The sequence below is a fragment of the Sander lucioperca genome, chromosome 17 (assembly GCF_008315115.2).
Source record: "Sander lucioperca isolate FBNREF2018 chromosome 17, SLUC_FBN_1.2, whole genome shotgun sequence".
Taxonomy (NCBI): Eukaryota; Metazoa; Chordata; class Actinopteri; order Perciformes; family Percidae; genus Sander; species Sander lucioperca.
This window is the reverse complement of record NC_050189.1, coordinates 12,259,533-12,285,264: the sequence shown is the minus strand read 5'-3', so window position 1 is coordinate 12,285,264 and position 25,732 is coordinate 12,259,533. Positions and strand designations below refer to the sequence as shown.

The window sequence follows — 25,732 nt, the reverse complement described above, 5'->3', positions numbered from 1 at the left end:
AGGAAGGAGGTTTAACAAACTCTGAGTCTAACCCTGATGTCTGAGTTGATTTACCCTGAGATGGGAAACTCAGAGTTTTCGGTTCCAGAACAGCTGATATGAGTTGGTTCAATCAACTCCAAGTATGTTCATGCGCATGCACCACCACAAGAAAAAGGCAGTATGAATGGAGCCATGATACTACGATTCACCATGGTAACAACCACAAACAAACGGGTCGGCGGAAATACTCATGCGCACATACAGCGAGTTTGAACATGTATTTCGTTAAAAAAGCAAAACAGCGGTTGCTGCTGCAACAGAGAGATAATTGGTGTGGGAGAAAAGTGCTGCTCGAGTCAATGCGTAAGCATTAACAGTGTATTAATTTCATATTTAATCACAGTTAACTTATAATATTACTGGTGAAAACTGGATCCTTGTAATTACACCTATAATTTTATTTGGGTGCAATCCTGCGGGATAAAGTAAGCTTAGCCTACGCTACTAGTTATCCCATTCTGAGGCTGCAGCACCATGATCATTAACAGAACTATAATGTACAATAATTTATTTCTTTTTAATGGCTCTCACTGGTTTGTATCCAGGGAACAACTACAAAAAACGTTTAAAAAATGTTTCAGAGCGAGTCACAATTTTCTGACGGCTACAGTGGCTTTACTATTACAGTATGATCCGCATCACCAATAAAGAAAACTGCCGTTTGCAGAAAACGTAATGCGACACAAAGAATCTGCTGGGATGTTAAAGCATGTCCACGATGGTGGATGTAGTGATAGGAGGACGGATAAGGTATCTACATATCTGATTGACTGTGAAAAAATGTGGAAATGAAAATACATTTAGTCGGGACTCAATATCATCTTCTGACGTAAACTCTCTGTGAAGTAATACAGCTTTTTCATCAACGGGATCGTCGACAAAAGGACATGACATGTTTGAGAAAAAACGTTTTATAATCTGCCTAACAATAAGTTTTATTCATTACGTTTTTATTCATGCAGATAACAAACTTAAAATGTGCCTGATACAGACTGAATGAATGAATGAGGAAATGAGAGAGAAGAAACTCGAGGTTTCTTGAAGAAAACCTGCTCCCGACCAGGTTAGGTTCACAGACTCAGTTACCATAGTAACTGACTCTGAGGTTAAGTAACCTCTCTTTCTGAAACAGAAAACCCAGAGTTTCCCTCATCTCAGGGTTAACAAACTCAGAGTTTTCACTCAACCTGCTTTCTGAAACGGACCCCAGATCTGATTTAAACAACAAAAACAGTCAGCACATTACAAAGAAACAAACTGTAAAAAGTGTTATACAAATTTTCTACTTTTAATCTTGGTTCATTTGTGCTCTCAAATTATTGATTAATATGCTCAAATTAAAAAAAAAATGTTGTCCATTACTTCATCCTTGTCCTTTCAATACTCTTTTTTTGTGCATGTTTAGCAATTCTGGCCAGCTTTATTAGTTGGGTGCAAACGAGGGCAAATGATCTTAATGTGCCACATAGGTTAAACATGATTTCATTACATTATAGATACATGTACGTAGATATACTGATGATGTTTATGCTAAACAATATTTTCTCATCATTAACATCCCATGAATATAATTAAAATGTTAAGAAATGCGTAATTTGTGAGTGTGAGTCAATAAACACAATGGTTGACACAATATAAATGTATTATTGATTCAAGAGAAAAAAATACTCATTTTGTTTATGATTTAAGAAAACAAATTTGTGTGCTTGGTGAAAGTCAAATGTAACCCCTTTAAATCACAGCTGCTGCAAACCCTGTAATTCTGTGCCACAAATATAACAGGAAAACTCCAGGAAATCCTGGTGGAATTACTTTATTGATGACATGATAACATGATAAAACTTGCTCTATCTCTATATTGTTTTGTCCAATGATTAGATTAGATTCAACTTCATAACAACGCTAACCTTCTGTGCTACAACTTCCTAAAATGAATTCCTTTTTATTGTCTGAAGTTAAATTATAGTGTCGCTTACATTGCTTTAATGGCAACGAGGCAGTTTTCCTGCTCTGTGTAGGAACAGCAGAGGTAAAACCAAACTGCTGGGCAAACTAAACCAGATTCCAGTAACCAGTGCCACACACCCGTCATTGTAGTTTAGCAGATGTGAGTAGTTCAGAACAATACCAAGAAGGAACCCTGCAAGCCCCAACCACAACACTCCCATTATGACAGTGATGATGTGGAAAGCGCTCTGCTTTGATTGATCAACCTGCTCCCTGTCCCTGCCCACTTCCCCTGGTCCTGGACGAATCAGAACACGGAGAACTGAAAGGCTGCAGAAAGATACGACAACTGAAGCGAAGACTGTCAAACATAACATTGCGATATAGGGAAAGTCAGAGCCACCTGCTACACCACTCCATCCAAAGGACAGCAACCAAACACATACAATGCTGATATTTCGTATCTTGACTCCACCCGACTGCCTCAGCCCCATGTAGGTGACGGGGTGAACAACAGCCAGGTAGCGCTCCACACAGGTCAGGATGTGAAATAACATCTCTCCAGGGAAAACCAGATTATACGCATAAAACCCTACCCTCACCAACTCTGAGAGACTAGTGTATACACCACAAAAGAAGGCTGCGGTTCCTAATGCATAGATCAGCTCAACAGCAGCCATGTTGTAGGAGAAGATGTCAGAGTGGCTCGTTGTTGCAAAGGAGCGCTGCCGCCGCCATCGTTGGTGACCCAGGTAGAGGACAAAGGTGGAGGGAGGGAGGATGAGGATGTTCTTATTGACGCTGTAGGCTATGGAGAGGAGAATTCCAGCTCTCGAGCCTTGGCAGGTGTAAAATTGGGAGGAAGAGGAGTTGACGGCCATAATGGTTTTATATGGATTTGCTTTTATGAAGAAAAGGGAGACAAGAGGAACAGAAATAAATTAACTGAGATCATTTCGAAGATGATTTAAGTGATTTAAAACTACGACACATTATTTTGTTTATCCATTGCACACTTTGTCCATAGTAACAGTAGATATATTTGCGTTTAATATCGCTGAGTATATACTGTATGCAGATGTAATAGGCATGTGTGACTACATGACAGCAGAGTCTGCTAACCTGACCACAACAGTCCAACAACTATGCCCGCTTCATGTGCCAATTGGAATTTGTCTTGAGACTTTTCTAAGTAAAAGTACGGCAGTGTATTGCTGTCACCAAATCTCCCCAAAAACGTGTTCAGTTTTTCTTTAAAATGAGAAAATTGAAATTGAGGTTAGTAGAATATCTAAAACTTAATTAAATTGTATTACAACATACTGAGTTATGTATTAACAAAAAAGGTTTTCTCATTTCAGTGAGATACATTTATTTTGTGTGATAGCGGAGAAGTGTTGTGATAAAGTGATTTATTTGAACATGAAGAGTTTTTTGTTAAAATTGAATAATTTTGTATGCAAGTATAATAATTATATTATATATTATAATAATTCCAATAGAAGTGTTCCAATAATGTGAACCATAACTTTGAATGAAGTGAAATAATAACTAAAAGTTTCATGCAATACACTTAGGGAAGTTAATTCTAAAGAAATAAAAGGATGAAATTCTAGGACAAAAATAAAAATAGCAACGGTATCAAGAGAATTAGATCCCAATGCAAAATGTCACTGTTTTGAGTCACAATTTGGCTTGCTATCTCATCCCTTTGACTTTAGTCTCCTTTTGGACATAATGTTGACTTAAAAGTCAAATCTTAATAAATTTGATTCCTCGTGTATTTTGGCTTTCATCATTAATAACTTTTCACTACTTTTGTTTTATTCTTTTCTTGGCAGACATGGGCTTCCATAAAATGTTAAAACACGTATAAAGAAAATATCTAATTAAACAAAGTCCCTTCTTGAGATTAAAGAGATTAAAACCAAAATAAAACTTCAGATTATTTTTTAACGATTACATTTTATTTTCAGATACTAGCAAACACTACTGGGTATTTTTTGTTTGGTTACCTTCAAAAGATATATGTGTAAAGTTAAAAAAATGGACAAGTTAATTTACAGAAGGCTACTGGTCTCTTGTTTTTCACCAACTTGAGTCAATGACTGCAAAATGGTAATTCTAAATGTTAATGTTCATAAACATTGACACAGTGTTGGTTAATATCCAAGCAAAAGCAATGAAATAATATTAACTGAAAATTGTTACTTAATTAAAGGACACTCACCTTCTCAGCAGAGCTTGTTTTTGATCTTTCTCCTGCGCATCCAAACTCACCGACTGCTATTCACTCGTTCTGATCCACAGATATATTAATGCTTCTGTGTCTTAGTGAACCCACCCAGCAACCAGGACAGGTTGTGTTTGCATGTTGTCAAACAAATGATGGATTCCGTGTCACTTTATACTCTTAATCGTGGCAGGCAAATGTTCTTTTCACATTACTCTTCCACAGTGAGGATATTTCAGGAACAAAAAGTTTGAACTGGAATAATTTGTTAGATTTGTGTTTTTTTGTGCTCAAATCTTTCATGATGCAATGTTTAGATCCAAACATAAGCATTTGAATCACTCGTGGTGTTAAGATATTTCCTATCATTAACTTTCAGTCCATCATGTTTGACAGGATTCAAATAACCTGCTAACTTAGACAGGTGTTTATTCAAATTCAGGGTCATGCTGACTGGAAGTCACTGTGTGTACAGACAGCAGTTTGGTGGAAATGTTCTGTCAGGTGCTTCGTAATGACCATGAAAACAAATGATTGTGTTATACAAATAAAGTTTTTATTGTAATTAGAGTAAGTGTGACCACTGCCAGGTGTGATTTAACATCACAATTCCCCACTCTATTAGTCAGTCCTAACCGTACTTACCGCAAACAGTTTGGGGCCAAAATACACTGCAACCTCAGTCAACGGTGTATATTACTTTCTACTATATTATCTTTGCGAGATATTTTGGCTAACTGCACTGCAACAATAGAGGTCTGAAAATAAGCATTTGCACTTTGCAATGCATTTTATCGCAAAATAATCAAGTGAAAAGACACAGTGTCCATGTTACAATCAAATCAAATTCAATTATGTAAATCAATAAGTATTTATAGTGTCAAATCATAACAGAAGTTATCTCAGGACACTTTACAGAGCTGTTGATTACAGAGTTGGTCTAGACCACACTATAATTTATAAAGACCCTACAATACAGAGATAGACAAACAACCAACACACACACAAAATTAAAATAAAATAAAATAAAGAAGTAAATAAAAGGTTAGAACACATAACCACAGCCTAAGCCTGCTATAAAGCTTAAATCAGGAAATAAAATGAGAGAAAGAAGAAGAAAAATGTTTTAGTAACAAAGAGAGAAAAGGGACGTCACCGACGTCTCAGTTTTACGGCAAACATGCCATCATGGCGTCTAATAGAAAATAAAGTTTGCAGAAAAGTTATTGTTTGCCAGTAACGCAACGGGGGAAAAAAGCAAGCTGAAGTTCTTGAAATAATTTATTCACTCCAGTTACACAACATGATCCAGTAGAAGGAATAACGTCAGTCAAACAAGGAAATTAGGAGGTTGGAAACTTGCAGGATCTACTTACGGGGTGAAGTTAGTTTAATGTTTGACATTCGTCGGTTTTCACGGATGTTACCTTCAATAGGTCTTTGTTAAAGCCTCGATTTCACTCAGTTTCAGGGTACGTTGGAGAGCTAATTTAGGCAGACGTTTCACAGTTATTTTTAACTAAAAATCACCAAAAATGACGATGCATTTAAGAGCGCAAAGAACTGAATGTCTGTCCAACGCACCCGTCACAATACATGTACTTAGGGACCGTCGTAAAATTGCAATACCAACTATTTCTATCTTTAATACCTTTTTTGCTGTTCAACATAGAAATCTCAAACTACTTCCATTATAGAGAGGGAGAGCCATTAACCCTTGTGTTGTCTTTCCGTCAACTTTTTTCGACGTTTTTGACGCCTTTTTTTCACAGTTTGTTTTTGCTTTTTCCAACGTGTTAAATTGTTAAATTTTTCTTCTACACATTTTCACCGCTTATTTCTACATCCCATATTTTCTGATATGAAACAAAAATTGAAAACGGGTCAGTTTGACCCAAAGTCAACATTTCACACTTGTGAATTAGTAAAAAATAAATAAAGATAAATAAAGATGTATATTTACCAATAAAGATGGTAGTTTCAACACGTTTCTCATTAATGAATATATATTGACATCAAACCACCTGTAATATTTCTCCGACATCCTCTCACAACTTTCACAGCTGTTAGTTTGTGTAAAAAATACTTTGAAAATAACTTATCAATATCCCTGATATGTTGGCTATTAAATGCATATTTAAAGATTATTATTTTAAAAGGTATTGACATCAAACCACCTGTAATATGTCTCAGACACCTTACACTGAGTGAAATCGAGGCTTTGACACGGACCTATTGAAGGTATCATCCGTGAAAACCGACAAATGTCAAACACTAAACTAACTTCATCCCGGTGACCGGTGTTACGGTTTAAGTGGTGACTAAATTAACTGGTGAAACTCTAGTTACTAGACAACCTAGAGCTTGCATGTTGAACTTGGTTTTGTGTACCGTTTTAACATGTGTCAACTTTTCTTTGGTTGTTTAGTTTTTCACCTGTCGTGTGGCCTATGTTGAGGATTGATTTTGGTAGGTCTAGACCAGGGCTGTCAAACTCAATTTCACTAAGGGCCACACTGGAAATGACGATCACGATAAGGACCAGACATGTTGACTTTATTGACATGCTTGTATTTAACAAAAAAAGTAAATTAACTTTGTATTATTGCATGTCTCGTATAGCTTTCTCCCATACAGTTTGGTCGACATAAAGCCCTAAAAAAGTCAGCAAAAACGTTTCTTAGCCATCGTAGAATTTAGCGAGTCATGCAAAACAAACATCACATTTTTAAAAGCAGCTGCCACCCAGCCGACTCACAACAACCTGTTTCACAGCCTGAATATTAAAAAACTCACTGCTTCTGCGGGTAATTCTGGATCTTAAAGTGAAGTTGGCAAATCTGTCAAATTCTGCATGGCAGTGTCGCATAATTACAGTATTTCCTCATCAAAATTTGCAAGTGGCCGGATTTGGTCCCCTGGGCTTTGACTTTGACACATGTGGTCTACATGATTAAAAAACACGACCATGGTACAAATAAGAATGACAACATGAACATTTCGATGATTTATTGACGTTTGCAGTGTTTTGAATAGGCATTGATACAGTCACCTACGTGATTATTCATATAGATCTCAATTTTGAATTAGCAGTTTGAGGAGATCCCTGTGAATTAATGTGAAGGATGGTGATGTCTCAAACTACATTCTGAAGCATGTCCGCAAAAAATATGCAATATGTACATGAACAAAGTAATGTATTTCCTGGTTATCAAGACAGGGTTCCTCATGCCACGCCTGCGTCACATCTTGAACAATGTCACCAGTCAATTCAGTCACCACTTAAACCTATCTCTTTCTCTCCCTGACTCTGTCTTTCACTGGTTGAAGCCTGAGAATATTGTAAACAAATTAATAACATAACTAATTCCACTGGTCGGACTGTTGAGCTCTGTTTCAGACTGATACCTCCGGTTCAGGCTGGTCCTCATCCTCAACACGTGCCTTTTTCAGTCGCAGAAAATACTTTTAAATACTCATCTGGATTGAAGCAGCAAACAGTATAGCAGCATATTTCGAGAGAGTGACAGTGTAAGTGAAGAAATAGATAGAGACAACAAACGAACGACTCAGAGAAGCGAAAGAAAAGTTGTGTCCTGTTCTCTTTATTTATATACTTTATATTGTCCAACCAGTAAAACATGTCCTGTTCTCTTTATTTATTTATTTACACTGTCCAACCAGTAAAACATGTCCTGTTCTCTTTATTTATTTATTTACACTGTCCAACCAGTAAAACATGTCTGTAATCTCTCATGATAAATACCCAATTGCCATATTAATGCATTTATTGTGTAAGGATATCTTTACAAAAACGAAATAACACCAACATGTACATTTTAACAAGTTTAATTATACATTTGAGTAGTAATACATTCATCAATAAATTCCTATCGTGGCAAAGTAAACCGTGATTATTTCATACATTCACACCAGTATTTTTCCATATGGAAATCTATTGAACATAACTTATAACAGGCAAATAACAATTAAGAGTATCTTATTTGATTATAAAACATTTTATTTGAATATTACAGCCTAACCTAACCTGGCACTGCCACCGTTTTGGTGTCGGCTGCGGTGCGCAGCGCTGCTCGGACCGTGTTCTGCTGCCCTTGTTTCCTCCATAAACTCCGCTCTCAGCTCCTCTGCCAGTTGCTGCATGAACTTCCTCTGGACAATTTTACTGCTGGTGCCCTTCTTGAAGAGGATGTGTGCATTGTTTTCAGCCATGTCGAGGATGTATAACGTTATATGAATACAGCCACCAGCCATCTATGCATACCGTGCCTTTCGCAGAGTACACACATGGCAATTGCCATCTGATTCAGAAGAGAGTCCATCCACGCCATACTTATTGTAGTACATTACCGACTCTGGCTTTGCCTTCGGCCCATTGGTGATGCCCACACTTGTTGCACGAGACCGCTAGTGACGTTTCTCTGACAGAGACAATGATCGTTACTGATAGGATGAAATTAAGTCTGTATAATTTTAAATATATGTTACATACTGTTCAATGTTGTGTGACAACTGAATGTTGTCATGACATCTAAAAGTTGATATGAGGGACCCAAGTGGTGAGGATCATGGGAAACGTCTGGGTGTGACCCCATGACAGGATCGGTGTAATTATTATGTTTCGTGTGAAGGAGAGCTGGAAAACAAGTTATGTAATCTTCACCTGTGACCTTTGGATGGGGCCTAACTGACATCAGAGACCACCTGAGTGTGGGACAAAACGTGTGCAAACACTCGTAAAGGAAAATGCCTACCTGAAGGATAAAGTTGATGAAGCTGAGAATAGAAGTCGGTCCTCTAACCTTTGTTTTATTAATGTTCCGGAACGAAGTGAAGCAAAAGACACGACTGCCTTCATGAACCAGATGATCCCTCTACTTGTCGGCAAGGAGAACGTCCCCACTGTGCCGGTGTTACAGTTTAAGTGGTGACTGAGTTAACTGGTGACATTGTTCGAGATGTGACGCAGGCGTGGCATGAGGAACCCTGTCTTGATCCAGGAAATACATTACTTTGTTAATGTACGTATTGCATAGTTTTTGCAGACATGCTTCAGAATGTAGTTTGAGACATCACCATCCTTCACATTAATTCACAGGGATCTCATCAAACTGCTAATTCAAAATTGAGATCTATATGAATAATCACGTAGGTGACTGTATCAATGCCTATTCAAAACACTGCAAACGTCAATAAATCGTCGAAATGTTCATGTTGTCATTCTTATTTGTACCATGGTCGTGTTTAATGTGTTTGTACTTACATACAGCATGTACGGGAAACAGTCTGAGGTGTTTGTTGACGAAGCAGCTCTAACGTGGAGTGGAGACCGCTGCTGTAGTTGTGTTAACGTTTCACTGCGCCCAGATTAACATGTGACACATCTGTAAATCGGTCATGTTTCATATAGAGGTGCAACGATGAATCGATAGTTGTCAACTATTAATTTAATTGCCAACTATTTTGATAATCGATTAATCGGTTTAAGTCATTTTGTATATAAATGTGTGTGTCGCATTAGGTCACAGGAGTTTACTGCGGCGACCAGCCACGCTGAGGCGGCACTAAAATCTGCAATGGAAAACGGACGCACACTGCGCCGAGTCGAGGTTCCAACATCACTAACCTCATGAATCAAATTTTTTGGTAGAAGTGATATTTCTACATGGCAAATAATTGACTAGTAAGTGTTGTAGAGTCATAGAAAACCAACAGAGCCAACAGTCGTGACATGCATGCTGCTCATTCTGTGTAATTGAATCTGTAATTGAAAGGGGCATGTTCAAAATAATAGCAGTGTTGTGTTCAATTAGTGAGGTGAACAACTGCCTCAGTGAAATTAAAACCATGATGCAAAACTTCCTCAAACTTAACTGTGACAAATCAGATATGATCATCATTGGTCCCAAATCCCTCACCAAAACCACTCACAACGTCTGCCTCACCATCAACAACTCCACTCTGTCTCTCTCCCTACACATCCGCAACCTTCGAGTTATTTTTGAGAGCAACCTCACCTTCAAACACCATGTCAATCAAATTACCAGAACTGCCTTCTTCCACCTCAAAAACATTGCCCGTATCCGCCCATCACTCACCTTCTCTGCTGCCGAAAACTTGATTCATGCCTCCATTACATACAGAATTGATCTCTGCAATAGCATTTTATATGGTTGATCATCCAAAGTCCTTAGTAAACTTCAGTATGTCCAGAACTCTGCTGCTTGTCTGCTCAACTTTTCATGCTTCTGTGACCACATCACTCCGGTCCTCCAGAACCTCCACTGACTCCTTGTCCCACAACGGATACAATTCGAAGTCCTGCTGACTAACAGAGCCCTCCACAACTAGGCCCCCTACTATACAGACACACTTTTACACCATTTGGTTGCATTTTAACCGTGTTTAATCCAGTTACTACTCTAGCTAACAGTAGGCTAATGCTACCTGCTGCTAAGTGTAACTTGTTTGTAGCGTGACATGCAGCGATGCATCTGTTGCCTCTCTCATGTCTGTTTCAGAGCATCAGAGAGCAGCGCAGACATTTAGGTGGCATCGTAATGAGGCACCAAAATCCGCGTTGATATTCTGTCCAGTAGATACCAAACACCTGGGCCATATTAGCAATACACCAGATTTTAATGCGCCGTTAAGGTGAAAAGTAAATTGCGTTGCCTGGATCTTTTCACAGCAAACGCGCATGTGTGGAAAACGGTCGCACAACAGCTGAAATGTTGTTGCGCACAAACTGTTTAAACTCTAGGGACTGTTCGTTATTTATTTCAGGGGCTACCGGAGGAGTTTTGGGATCTTTAATCTAAATAGACCTGACCCTCCCTTCACCGGCAAAACATTTTGGATGACCTTCCAAAACGAAGTGGAAAAAAAGGGATGACCCTCCCCAAAAAGTTATTGATGCATTCTGTACTGATTTGCGCTTCGCAAAGATATACAGATACCCATTGTTTTTTTTTACAGCCTTGACTCACATGCCTAAACCTCTGCATTCTCATCTTACATATCACACTCCTCTGTTATGGTGTGGTGGCCATTTCAGTAGATTTACTCACTAACACATTGTGGAAAACTCCATTTCTCAGACAAGCGTCAATTTGGGTACCACTCCTTCATTCTCAAATGCCTTGAAAAGGCTGTCGTTTGCACAATTTCACAAATAACCACCGTAATTGACACAGTTTTGTAAGTTTATATATATATAAAAACACATTGAATGGGTGGTTGCCAAAGGGGGCAACCATCCATCCATCCATCCATCCATCTTCGTCCGCTTATCCGGTGTCGGGTCGTGGGGGGGAGCAGCTCCAGCAGGGGACCCCACACTTCCCTTTCCCGAGCCACATTAACCAGCTCCGACTGGAGGATCCCAAGGCGTTCCCAGGCCAGGGTGAAGATATAATCCCTCCACCTAGTCCTGGGTCTTCCCCGAGGCCTCCTCCCAGCTGGACGTGCCTGGAACACCTCCCTAGGGAGGCGCTCAGGGGGCATCCTTACCAGATGCCCAAACCACCTCAACTGGCTCCTTTTGACGCGAAGGCGCAGCGGCTCTACTCCGAGCTCCTCACGGATGACTGAGCTTCTTACCCTATCTCTAAGGGAGACGCCAGCCACCCTCCTGAGGAAACCCATTTCGGCCGCTTGTACCCTGGATCTCGTTCTTTCGGTCATGACACAGCCTTCATGACCATAGGTGAGGGTAGGAACGAAAACTGACCGGTAGATCAAGAGCTTTGCCTTCTGGCTCAGCTCTCTTTTCGTCACAACGGTGCGATAAATTGAATGTAATACCGCACCCGCTGCACCGATTCTCCGACCAATCTCCCGCTCCATTGTCCCCCCACTCGCGAACAAGACACCAAGGTATTTGAACTCCTTCACTTAGGGTAAGGACTCTTTCCCTTCCTGGAGAAGGCACTCCATCGGTTTCCTGCTGAGAACCATGGCCTCAGATTTAGAGGTGCTGATCCTCACCCTAGCCGCTTCACACTTGGCTGCGAACCGATCCAGTGAGTGCTGAGGGTTACAGGCCGATGATGCCATCAGGACCACATCATCTGCAAAAAGCAGCGATGAGATCCCCAGCCCACCGAACTGCAACCCCTCTCCACCCCGACTACGCCTCGATATCCTGTCCATAAATATTACAAACAGGATTGGTGACAAAGCGCAGCCCTGGTGGAGGCCAACCCTCACCTGAAACGAGTCCGACTTACTGCCAAGAACCCGGACACAGCTCTCGCTTTGGTCGTACAGAGATTGGATGCCCCTGAGAAGAGACCCCCTCACCCCATACTCCCGCAGCACCTCCCACAGTATCTCCCGGAGGACCCGGTCATACGCCTTCTCCAAATCCACGAAACACACGTAGACCGGTTGGGCATACTCCCAGGCTCCCTCCAGGATCCTTGCGAGAGTAAAGATCTGGTCCATTGTTCCACGACCAGGACGGAATCCACATTGTTCCTCTTCAATCTGGGGTTCGACTATTGGCCGAACCCTCCTTTCCAGCACCTTGGAGTAGACTTTACCGGGGAGGCTGAGAAGTGTGATACCCCTGTAATTGGCACACACCCTCTGGTCCCCCTTTTTGAAAAGGGGGACCACCACCCCGGTCTGCCACTCCTTAGGCACCGTCCCAGGCTTCCACGCAATGTTGAAGAGGCGTGTCAATCAAGACAGCCCCTCCACACCCAGAGCCTTGAGCATTTCTGGACGGATCTCATCAATCCCAGGGGCTTTGCCACTGTGGAGTTGTTTGACTACATCAGTGACTTCCGCCTGGGAAATTGACAACAATCCCCCATCATCCTCCAGGTCTGCCTCTAATATAGAGGGCGTATTAGTCGGATGGTTCCCCGCTTCCCCCTCCTGAGGTGGCGAACGGTTTTCCAGAAGCACCTTGGTGCCGACCGAAAGTCCTTCTCCATGTCTTCTCCAAACTTCTCCCACACCCGCTGCTTTGCCTCTTTCACGGCAGAGGCTGCAACCCTTCGGGCCCTTCGGTACCTTGCAACCGGAGTCCTCTGGGATAACATATCCCGGAAAGACTCCTTCTTCAGTCGGACGGCTTCCCTGACTACCGGTGTCCACCATGGTGTTCGTGGGTTACCGCCCCTTGAGGCACCTAAGACCCTAAGACCACAGCTCCTCCCCGCAGCTTCAGCAATGGAAACTTTGAACATTGTCCACTCGGGTTCAATGCCCCCAGCCTCCACAGGGTTGCACGAAAACTCACACCTCCACCGGAGGTGTGAGTTGAAAGTCTGTCGGACAGGGGCCTCCTCCAGACGTTCCCAATTTACCTGCACTACCTGTTTGGGCTTACCAGGTCTGTCCAGAGTCTTCCCCCACCCCCTGACCCAACTCACCACCAGATGGTGATCGGTTGACAGCTCTGCCCCTCTCTTCACCCGAGTGTCCAAAACATACGGCCTCAGATCAGATGAAACGATTATAAAATCGATCATTGACCTTTGGCCTAGGTACCAAGTACATTTATGAGCATCCCTATGTTCGAACATGGTGTTCGTTATAGACAATCCATGACTAGCACAGAAGTCCAACAACAAACATAGATAGATCAGGGAGGCCGTTCCTCCCAATCACGCCTTTCCATGTGTCTCCATCATTGCCCACGTGCGCGTTGAAGTCCCCCAGCAGGACTATGGAGTCCCCCACTGGAGCCCCATGCAGGACTCCATTCAAGGTCTCCAAGAAGGCCGAATACTCCGAACTCTTGTTTGGTGCATATGCACAAACAACAGTCAGAGTTTTCCCCCCCACAACCCGCAGGCGAAGGGAGGCGACCCTCTCGTCCACCGGGGTAAACTCCAACGTAGCGGCGCTCAGCCGGGGGCTTGTGAATATCCCCACACCCGTCCGGCGCCTCACACCCTGGGCAACTCCGGAGAAGAAAAGAATCCAACCCCTATCCAGGAGTATGGTTCCAGAACCGAGACTGTGCGTAGAGGTAAGCCCCACCAGATCTAACCGGTAGCGCTCCACCTCCTGCACAAGTTTCGGCTCCTTCCCCCACAGAGAGGTGACGTTCCACGTCCCCAGAGCCAGCGTCTGCTGTCCGGGTCTGGTCCGTCGAGGCCCCTGACCTTCACTGCCACCCATGTGGCAGCGCACCCGACCCCAGCAGTTCCTCCCACAGGTGGTGGGCCCATGGGTTGTCATAACCCATGTGGCCAAACTCAATTTTTACATGAATGCCTATTTTCCAATCGTTGGCATTCAGCGTGGATCCGATAGGGGGCAACCAGAAGCCACAAAACGGTTGCCAATAGACTCAATCTGGTTGCCACGGGCAACCGTTACTGTCGAGCCCTGCATCACTAGCAACTAACATAACTTTAAGTGCTGCTTATGTCAGGATCACACATTCAGAAGACACTCAGTCAAGATACAAACATTGGCAAAACAGATTATCTTCAAAAACCAAACCACAACAAATGACGCCCATTTAGAAATATTTTATTTTGAGGATTGTATGTAGCAATAGTCGATAACAATGAACAGCATTGACAAATGGTAAATGCAGAGAATGAAAGATCAGGCAGTTGACACTTTAAGAAACTGATCAAAATTTAGACATAACTAAAAAGCTCACACTTGTTACAAGGAACAAACTGTTAAATGTGTTAATATAAATTCACAATTTGTAATCTTGAATAGGTTCAGTTGTGCTCTTAGAGGAGTTCATTGGTATTCACAAATTGCTCATTTGGGCTCTGAAATTACTGACTCATATTCTCAAATTAGCTGTTTGTCAATAACTTAATCATTGTGCTTTCAATACTCTTTTTTTGTTGCACGTTTAGCAATTCTAGCCAACTTTGGTTGCTATTAGTTGGGTACAAATATTCAGTTGAAGTTCTAAATGTGCCACATAGGTTACATATGATTTCATTACATTATCGATACATGTAAATATACTAAATATTTGTATATGTATGAACATCCTGTGAATATAATTAAAATGTATGATTTGTGAGTGAGTCATTAAAGTCAATGGTTGAAACAATATAAATGTATTATTGTTTCAAAGGAAAAAAAATACTAATTTGTCTGCACAAGTTGGTGAATTAGTAAAAAGAAAATGTGACCCCTTTAAATCACAGCTGCTGTGAGAAGAGAAAGCTGCTGCACATCTATTAATTTTAGGCCACAATTATAACAGGATAACGTGGAGATCCACGTGGGACTACTGAATGGACATGATATGACATGCTCTATTTCCATTTTTTATTAAATTATATCAAATCCTTCTGTGCTACAACTTCCAATAATAATTCTTATTTATTGTCCAAAGTTCAATTATAGTGAAACTTACTCTTATCAAATTTAAAAGAAGTCATGTAGGAACAGCAGAGGTAAAAGCAAACTGCTGGGCAGACTAAACCAGATTCCAGTAACCAGTGCCACACATCCATCATCGTAGCTCAGCAGATTTGAGTAGTATAGAGCAAGACCAAGAAGGAACCCTGCAAACCACAACCACAACACTCCCATTATGGCAGTGATGGTGTGAAAAGCCCTTTGCTTTGATTGATCAACCCGCTCCCTGTTCCCGCCCGCTTCCCCCAGCCCTGGACAAATCAGAACACGGAGAACTGAAAGGCTGCAGAAAGCTACGACAACTGAAGCGAAGACCAATGCACAGAAAAAAGGGACATTTATATCATAGTCAACTCCTACACCACTCCATCTAAAGCACAGCAACCAAACACATACAATGCTGATATTTCGTATCTTGACTCCACCCGACTGTCTCAGCCCCATGTAGGTGACGGGGTGAACAACAGCCAGGTAGCGCTCCACACAGGTCAGGATGTGAAAGAACATCTCTCCAGGGAAAACCATTGAATACGTATAAAACCCTACCACAAAAGAAGGCTGTGGTTCCAAATGCAAAGATGAGCTCAACAGCAGCCATGTTGTAGGTGAAGATGTCAGAGTGGCTCGTTGTTGCAAAGGAGCGCTGCTGTCGCCATCGTTTGTGACCCAGGTAGAGGACAAAAGTGGAGAGAGGGAGGATGAGGATGTTCTTAGTTACGTTGTAGGCTATGGAGAGGAGAAGTCCAGCTCTGGAGTCTTGGCAGGGGTAAAAGTGGGAGGAAGAGGAGTTGACGGACATATCGGTTTGTGTGGATTTGCTTTTATGGAAAAAAAGGAAGACAAGAGGAACAGAAATAAAATAACTGCTATAATTTCAAAGATAATTAAAGTGATTAAAAACTACGACACATTGTTTTTTTAGCCATTCAAAATTTTGTGCATAGTAACAGCAGATATATTTGTTATAACATTGTGGGTTATTTATTGTATGCAGTTGTTTTAGGCTGTGTAAAAGTATGACAGTGTATTGCTGCCACCAAATCCCAAAAAATATTTGCTTGTTTTTCTTTAAGTGAGAAAATTGAAATGAGTAAATTGAATATCTGGAAGTTGATATAAAAGTGTTTTTTTATTACAACATACTGATTTATATAATAGCAAGAAAGGTTTTCTTGTTTTAATTAGATACATTGATACAGTTTTGTGCTATAACATGAAATGACATTGACATAACAAGAAAAGTGTTGTGATTAAGAGAAAATAATGTGGAAAATAACTTGTAATAATGTGAAAAAATAAAGTTTCATGCAAGAAACTTAAGGGCAAATCGATTCTATGAATAGAAATTGCAACAGTCAATCAAAATAACGAGATCCTTACTTAAGTAACGTAACTGTTTTGAGTCACTATGTGGCTTACTATGTCATTTTGACTTGGGACTTTTGACTTTAGTCCCATTTTGGACATCATTTTGACTTAAAAAGTCAAAATTTGATTTATCAAGTGTATTTTTGCTTCCATCATTAGTAACTTTTCACCACTTTTTTGTTCATTCCTGGCAGACATGGGCTTCCATTAAATGTTCATCATGTTACAGAAAAACAATTTTAAAAAAAACCACTCGAAGAAAATATCTTATTAAACAAAGTCCCTTCTTAAGATGAAAGTTATTAAAAATTTTAACATTTATTTTAACAATTGAAATTCATTTTTCAGAGCTGTCAAACAGTGTTGCGTATAATTTGTTTGGTTAACTTCAAAAGTAAGTAAAGTTGATTTCAACAAAAAATGGACATGGAGTTAATGTACTGCTCTCTTGCTTGTCCCTAATTTGAGTCAATGACGGTTAAAAATGTAAATGGTATATCCAAGGAAAAGCAATACAATTTTAACTGAAAACTGTAATGTAATTTAAGGACACCCACCTTCTCAGCAGTGCTTGTTTCCGATCTTTCTCCTGCGCATCCAAACTCACCGACTGCTATTCACTCGTTCTGATCCAAAGATATATTCATGCTTCTGAGTCTGAGTGAATTAATGGCACCCAGGACTGTGGGATTTTTGCATGTTGTCAAACAAATGATGGATTTCTTTTCACTTTATACTCTCAATCGTGGCAGGCAAATTTTCGTTTCACATTATTCTTCCACAGGGAGGATATTTCAGGAGTTTGAAATGGTATGATTTGGTAGATGTGTGTGTTTTTCTTTGTTAAAATCTGTCATAATGCAATGTTTAGATCCAAACATAAGCATTTGAATCACTCGTGGTGTTAAGATATTTCCTATCATTAATTTTCAGTCCATCATGTTTGACAGGATTCAAATAACCTGCTAACTTATACAGGTGTTTATTCAAATTCAGTGTGATGCTGACTGGAAGTCACTGTGTGTACAGACAGCAGTTTGGTGGAAATGTTTTGTCAGGTGCCTCGTAATGACCATGTATACAAATTATCATGTTCTAATGAAGATTTTATTGTAATTACTAAGTAAGCGTGACCACGGCCAGGTGTGATTTAACCATCACATTTCCCCACTCTATTAGTTAAATGAGTCACTGCAGTCCTAACCATACCTGCAAACAGCTGTGGCCAAAATACACTGCAACCTCAGTCGAGGGTTCAAGCGTCTATTACCTTCTAATATATTATCTTTGTATAAATCTTTTTGTGAGCTGATTGCGAGATATTTTAGGTAATTGCACTGCCACACAGATAAGGAGATAATAATATAATATAATAATATATAAAAAAAAAGTTTTATTTGCACTTTGCAATGCAGTCTAACGCAAAAGAATCATGAGTGAAAAGCCACAGTATCCATGTTACTAGCAAGTCCAATCATTCAACAATTGAGATAATTTGCGGTGGAGTTTTTAGTTGACAAATTACAGACATGGCACATTTGCACGTCATTAACATCCCAGATGACTTCCGTCAAATTAACAGAGGTCGCTAGGTCCCCACCTTTCCTGTGTGAATAGGGCTATAGATAGATATAAATATATAAAAACAGGAAATGACATTAGCATATTTGTAGCTTTGACTTCTAGACTGGGTAAACCCCGCCCCATCTGCCGGCGATTTCAAATCTATGCATTTGCCTGTTATTTCTGACAATTTGATAAACAAAATGTTATATAAATAAATAAATGAAATGAATGAATATGCTTGAGTAAATAAAACTCCAATTAAAAAATGCTTTAAAAAATAATATTAATATTTAAATACTACCGTTAAAATCATTGAGAGAGTCTGGTATTCAGCCAGACTCTGGACATTAAAACTGAGAGTAGCACTCCTATTCAAGTTGTTCAAAGGTTGTTTTGTAAATTGCTATTAAACACATTTGGGGAGGATTTGAATTGCAGTTTTTTTTCTCAGTTTCTATCATTTTAGCATTGATTGTCCTTTGGGGCTGGCTAAAACCTCTTTGGGGGGGGCGCCAAAAATTCCTCTAAGCAGGAAAAACCCTGATACAAAGCAAGCTGGCCGGGTGACTTTCCCTAAATAACTTTGAATATGGCTTAATTCACTAGTAATTTCACACACTTTAATCTGACCCAATTCTCGTCTTGCTTCAGTGTTGTGTTTGACAGCCTGGTAGTTTTCCTGCTCAGTGTACAAAGAGAAGAGGTAACACCAGACTGCTGTGCAGATTGAACCACCCTTTAAGTGCCCTCCACACACACTGAACACTGTAGCCAACTGTTGGTGAGAAGCCCATCACAATGCAAACCAAATTCCCTTCAAACCTCAGCAACAGCACTCCCATTATGATCATGATGGTGTGGAAAGCCCTCTGCTTTGATTGGTCGACCCGCTCCATGTTCCCACCCGCTTCCCCTGGCCGTGGGCAAATCAGAACGCAGAGAACTGAAAGGCTGCAGAAAGTCATGGAGATTAAAACAGAAGGCCAGTTGGATGGTGTTTGGTATAAGGATGTATTCAGGATAATTTATGGTCAGGAACATGAAACCCAACCCTGAAAAGCCTTCTAGCCAAATGCACACAGTGCTGATATTTCTGATCCTGACTCAGCCCCCCGGTTTCAGTCTCATGCAGGTGATGGGGTGAACAACAGCCAGGTAGCGCTCCACACAGGTCAGCATAGGGAACAGCATCTGTCCAGACCAGGGTAAAGCCCTAATGAAGACCCCTAACACCACACCCTGTTCTCATGAACCACAATTTGTTCAAAAAGCTACGAAAAGTTAAGCACTGTAATTTGTAAGCATTCCACGTTTTTTTGCTGTATTTACTGAATTGACGGCCGCTTTATATAACGCGGCTGGCAGAGTAGGGAAGAGGTCGGGGGCGATGGGTGGCCATTAACATACATGACGTTCAAGCACGAGAGCGGAGTTTGCTTCCCCGGGAAAACTAAAGCCTTTCACCCAGGAAATGTGTGTTCCTTAGGAGTGTTTTAAATCTAAACCACGATCTTTTTCCTAATCTTAAATAGTCGTTTTGGTACCTAATCTTAACTTTCGTCACGGCAAAACGCTCCTATTTTGTGGACTAAATTTAACCGTAATGTCCCCCGAAAGGACCGGCCGCTCGCGGTGCTCTGTACCCGGCTCACAGTCACCTACTTCCCGGTAACTGATCCACCAACTACCGCTGATACAACGGAGGTCTGTAGCCAGCGTCACATTGCTCTGTAGCGGCTTAAACAGCTAGCAACTGCTGCTCGGCGTCATGGAGCTCGTAGCTAGCCAGCGTCGGCATCATGTGACCAGCCGGCGGTCTCCTAATTTTCTTAGGATGTCATACGTTTTGGTGTGCATACATTTTCGTACGATGCAGCGCAGTTTTGCCTGGTGGATTATATAAAACCTAAACCAAATGGATGAATAATTCTTAATATGACTTTATTTGGCCCCAAAGCAAATTGACAGCAAGGCTGAGTGGTGGTGACGTATTCATCTTTCTAGAGCTTAATACATTGGTTTCATGGTAAATAACGTGAATCTTTTAATGGCATAATCTCATATCTGATGCAGCAATGTTTGGGCAGAGAACCCCTGAGTTGAATGTTGAGTAAATGTATTTTATAACATACAGGAATGAATGTGAATAAATAATTGATTTTGAGTATGCAAGGGCTATTGACAAGGACTGTATATTAAAATGCAATGGATTTGTTTTCTAATAAATGTATCACAATTGGTGGTGTAATGGGCCTAGCCATGGCTGTACTTTCTCTTTAAGTGCTAATTAGCAACCAACATTTTTATGTTTCACCTTGTTTCGTCATTAAACTGATTAAACATGGCACTACCATACTACTGATAATGATAGCTGGGGGTTATGGGGTTATACAATTGTTTGTATTAATGTTCACTGTGAAAGCAAATAAAGGACACGTGCCATCAATGTCCTCTATGAACACAAAGTGTGCATGACACTGCTTAATTTGAATGAACCACTGTCTTTGTTTCCAGGTCATTTGAATACTGTCGAACGTTATGTACTAAAAATCCAGCTTTGGATATGGAAATATTAATTTAGTCTAAAAGAACCATTAAAAAAATAAAAGATTTGAGAAACGGGGTCAGGACAATCAGATACTGACAAGGTGAGTGTTCATTAATAGGTTAATGATCATCAGGTAATATCTTTCAATGCCTAATACCGTACAAATATTTAAATTTTTTTTTTTTCTCCACTGGAGTCATTGGCTAAAAAGCACTATACCTAACCAACTTCAGTTAACTTTTGTTCTTCAAATGTGTTTTGACCTAAATTTCAGTTGGTAGTTTTATTGTATTAAAGAAAGGAGACATACTTAAGTAGTTCTTCAAGGGGAAATTCAATTTTTTTACCCCATTATTATACATATTACACACACATGCAACAGAATATGGAATGTTTCTCAGCTTAATGCAAAGACTTAAAAAATGTCCAAATTGCTTGTTTTAATGAATTTTGTTTGTTTATACAATGAAAAAATGTCATACATCAACTCCATTAGGCTGTTCTCAGTAGACAGATGAAAGACAATGAATGTTGTATATTACTGGTTAAGTTCAAGCTGCATGCAAAGTTCATGTTATGCTCCTTCTAATATTGAGTAACATAATTGATTTACCACCGAATGGGCTTACACTAGTGGTCAGGTTGGGAACCGATCGCTTAATGTATATTTCTTCTTGTTGCATTTAATGTTGCTTGAAATATGACCACTGTGTTTTAACTGTATCTGAAGTTATACCTTAAAACTAGTTAAGTTCCTGGGATTCCCGGAATAGTGTGCTGCTGCTCCCGGGACAGAAATATATGAATCCCTAATTCTTACATTATCTAGGAGACTCCAATGTTTCCATTAAGGAGCATCGTGTAGATCATTAAAAGAAATCTTTACTGAAACGTACTCCACGCAATGCCTTATGACGATATAATCTAACTTAACTGTGTCTCTCTCTCTTCACATTCTTTACACTTCTTATTTATCTTATTTTTCTCCTCAGGCCAACAGCTACATAGAGTTGATATGGCAGCTAACTCCTTTTCCACCTTCAACTCCAGCAACGTTCTACCCTTCGATTGCTTCAGCTTCACAGTTGGCAATGCTATTGCCACCATTGCCATGAGAACCATCCTCACCTTGCCTCTCTGCACTCTGGTCCTCTACCTTGGTTACCAACGATGGCGACAGCAGCACTCCTTTAAAACAACAAGCAACTCTGACATCTTCACCTACCACATGGCTGCCATGAATCTGATCTGGGTCTTGGGGGGCTTCTGCTACCTTTGTGGCACATATGCTAATCGCCTGGAGATGATAGCTGTAGGAATCTATGTTATGTCTTTCGTTTTCTATGGAGAGGCATTCTTTCGTACGTCGTACATCCTGACCTGTGTGGAGCTATACCTCGCTGTTGTTCACCCCATCACCTACCTAGGGCTAAAAAATGCACGTGGGGCGTGAATCATCTGACAACATACAGATAATAGGCTCCCTCTGACAGTCATTTGAATCACCAAACAACAAATGCATAATCAAAAGAACAGGTAAAATGTTAGAGGAGTCTTATCCCACATAAACAACTCTGTGTGCCAGGCTTCCTGCACGTTGAACAGGCTAGGTAACCAGACTGCACCAATGTGATTTGATTTGCCTACAGACCCTGGTTTCCTGAATCAAAGTTTGTTAAGGAGCTTCAGCTAGACGTCACTCACACTTTGTCTCACACTTAGTGTTTCTGTACATGTGAGGACCCTTATTGACATAATTCCATCACATATAAATGCCTAATCCCTCCACTAACCCTATCAAAAACCATATTCTACGCTTAACCTTAATACCAAGTCTTAACCTTCAATGAAGTGGACCAGCCAAAATGTCCTCTCTGCAAGGGTTTAAAACTTAGGACTTAGTCCTCACAAAGATCGCAATACAAGCCTCTACCCACACACACACACACACACACACACACACACACACACACACACACACACACACACACAGCAAAAAGGTGCTGTCTGGCTGACATTTTTAGATTTGAATACAAACCTGTTTGTTTATATACCATCTGAATCCTGTCAAATATTAATCTAAATGGTTCAAGCCATTGTTTAGGATTGGTGTATTGCTGACACCCATTCCACTGAACCTACTCATGTTTTAATTGTACACATTACTGGATATGTCTGTCTTTATTAGAGCTCTACCACAATGACTGTACATTAGCTAACATGATATTAATTAAAATGCAATGGAGTATTTTCCAATGAATTGATAACATTTGGTGGTGTAATGTAAATTTCGTTTAAGTGCTAATTAGCAACCACAATTGTTATGTTTCAACTTGTTTGGTCATTAAGCTGATTAAACACAGCACTTCCAAATGACTAATAATGATGGCTGGGGTCATGGGGTCATACAATTGTTTGTATTAAAGTTCACTGTCCTCTATGAACACACAGTGTGCATGACACTGCTTGATTTGAATGAACACCTGTCTGTGTTTGCAGGTCATACGAATCCTGTCAAACGTGATGTATTGAAACATAGCTATTACTATGGAAAAATCAATGTCAGTCTAAAAGATCGATTAAAAAAAAGATTTCCACTTATGCCTCCTTAACTGTATTAAACGGCAGCCTGATGTCAGCAGTCAGTGCGCTTGAGACACGGGATAAGGACAATCAGATACACTACTGACAAGGTGGGTGTTCATTAATAGGTTAATGATTTTCAGTTAATATTTTACATCGCCTAACACCGTACAAATATTTAAGTTGGTCTCTTCTTTTCCCACCACTGGAGACTTTGGCTACAAAAACACTATACATAACCAACTTCTGCTAATGTTTTCTCACTTTTACAGTTAGTTTTAAGAAGTCTGTTATTCTCCAAATGTGTGTGGATGTAAAATTCAGTTACTGGTTATCTTGTATTAAAAGGAGACAAACATGATTAGTCCCTCGAAGGGAAATCCAATTGTTTCACCCTGTTATTATACACATTACACACACAGGTAAATACACACACATGCAACAGAATATGGAAACTGTCTCAGCTTATTTCAAAGACTTTCAAAACGCCAAATTACTTGCTTTAAATGATTTTGTTTATACAATACAAGAATTGTCAAATATCAACTCCATAAGGCTGCTCTCAGCAGACAGATAGATCCAAAACTATGAATGTTTCATATTATTTGCGAAGTTCAAGCTGCATGCAAAGTTAGTTATGTTAGTTATGGGTAACATACATGCCATTATTTTTGCCTTAATAATGATTTACCACCACAAAATAGGCTTACACTAGAATGGTCAGGTTGGCAACCGATTGCTTAATGTATATTTCTTCTTGTTGCATTTAGTGTTGCATGAAATATGACCAATGTGTTTTGACTATAGCTAAGGTTTTCCTGGGATAGTGTGCTTCTGGAAGAATATTCATTCCTAATTGCTACATTATCTGGGAGACTCCAATTTTCAATACAATTCAATTTTATTTATAGTATCAAATCATAACAAGAGTTATCTCGAGACACTTTACAGATAGAGTAGGTCTAGACCAAACTCTGTAGTTTACGAAGCCCCAACTATTACAGTGGTTGCCTCAAGAGCAAGCATTAGCAGTAGCTATTGCGACAGTGGCGAGGAAAAACTCCCTTTTTTGTTAGGAAGAAACCTCGGACAGACCCAGACTCTTGGTAGGCGGTGTCTGACGGCACCAGTTGGGGGTGTGATGAATGGTGGCAATAATAGTCATAGTAAAGATGGTGGAACAGTGGCCACAATGGTAGTCGTAGTAGTTCATGTCATAGTAGGGCACAGCAGGACGTTACGGGGTGTAGTGTGGCACAGCAGCCTAGTTGGATGCGGTTGGACGCAGCAGGACGCAGTCGGACACTGCAGGGAATCGCAGAGCGTAGCAGGGTGTAGTAGGTCCATAGCGACAGCTGCACTCAAGACCCCGGTCTAGGTGCCACCCTATTCCAAGGCGATATTCTGGGTGAAGAAGAAACATAGGGACTCTGGGGAGAAAACTCCCCAGAGCTAGGTTAGTAACAAGCATTTCTAGGACTAAGATGCACACAAAAGGAGACAAGTGAAAAGAGAGAGCAGCTCATTGTGTCCTTGGAAGGAAGGAACTTTCCCAGCGGCAGTCTAGAGTTATAATAGCATAACTAAGAGAGGCAGGCTAAAGAGAGGGGCCCTGGACCGGGCTCGTACTCTCCCCTGCCGGAACGGGCTGTACTTCCTGCCTCCCTCTACTCTACTCTACTACACTGCAACTCCTCACTCCATAACTATAAGCTTTATCAAAGATGATGGTTTTCAGTTTATTCTTAAATGTGGCGACGGTGTCAGCCCCCCGAACCCAAATTGGGAGCTGGTTCCACAGGAGAGGAGCCTGGTAGCTGAAGGCTCTGGCTCCCATTCTACTTTTAGAGACTCTAGGAACCACAAGTAGCTCTGAGTTCTGGGAGCGCAGTGCTCTAGTGGGACAATAAGGTACTAAGAGCTCTTCTAGATATGATGGTGCTTGACCATTTAGTGCTTTGTAGGTCAGGAGAAGGATTTTAAATTCAATCCTGGATTTTACAGGAAGCCAATGCAGAGAAGCTAAGGAGTAGGGCTTCAAAGATTAATCTGCAACTACTTTA

At 40.6% G+C, this 25,732-nt stretch overlaps 1 long non-coding RNA gene across 1 annotated transcript; it reads right to left on the bottom strand.

The window, feature by feature from the left end:
- Nucleotides 1-5,984: 5,984 nt before the first annotated feature.
- On the bottom strand, nucleotides 5,985-18,895 carry LOC116052111. The gene is made up of 3 exons (XR_004105493.1): nucleotides 18,885-18,895; nucleotides 7,441-7,447; nucleotides 5,985-6,135 (listed from the first exon to the last, which is right to left on the bottom strand). It is a non-coding gene; the product is annotated as an uncharacterized LOC116052111 (long non-coding RNA).
- Between the last annotated feature and the right edge of the window lie 6,837 nt (nucleotides 18,896-25,732).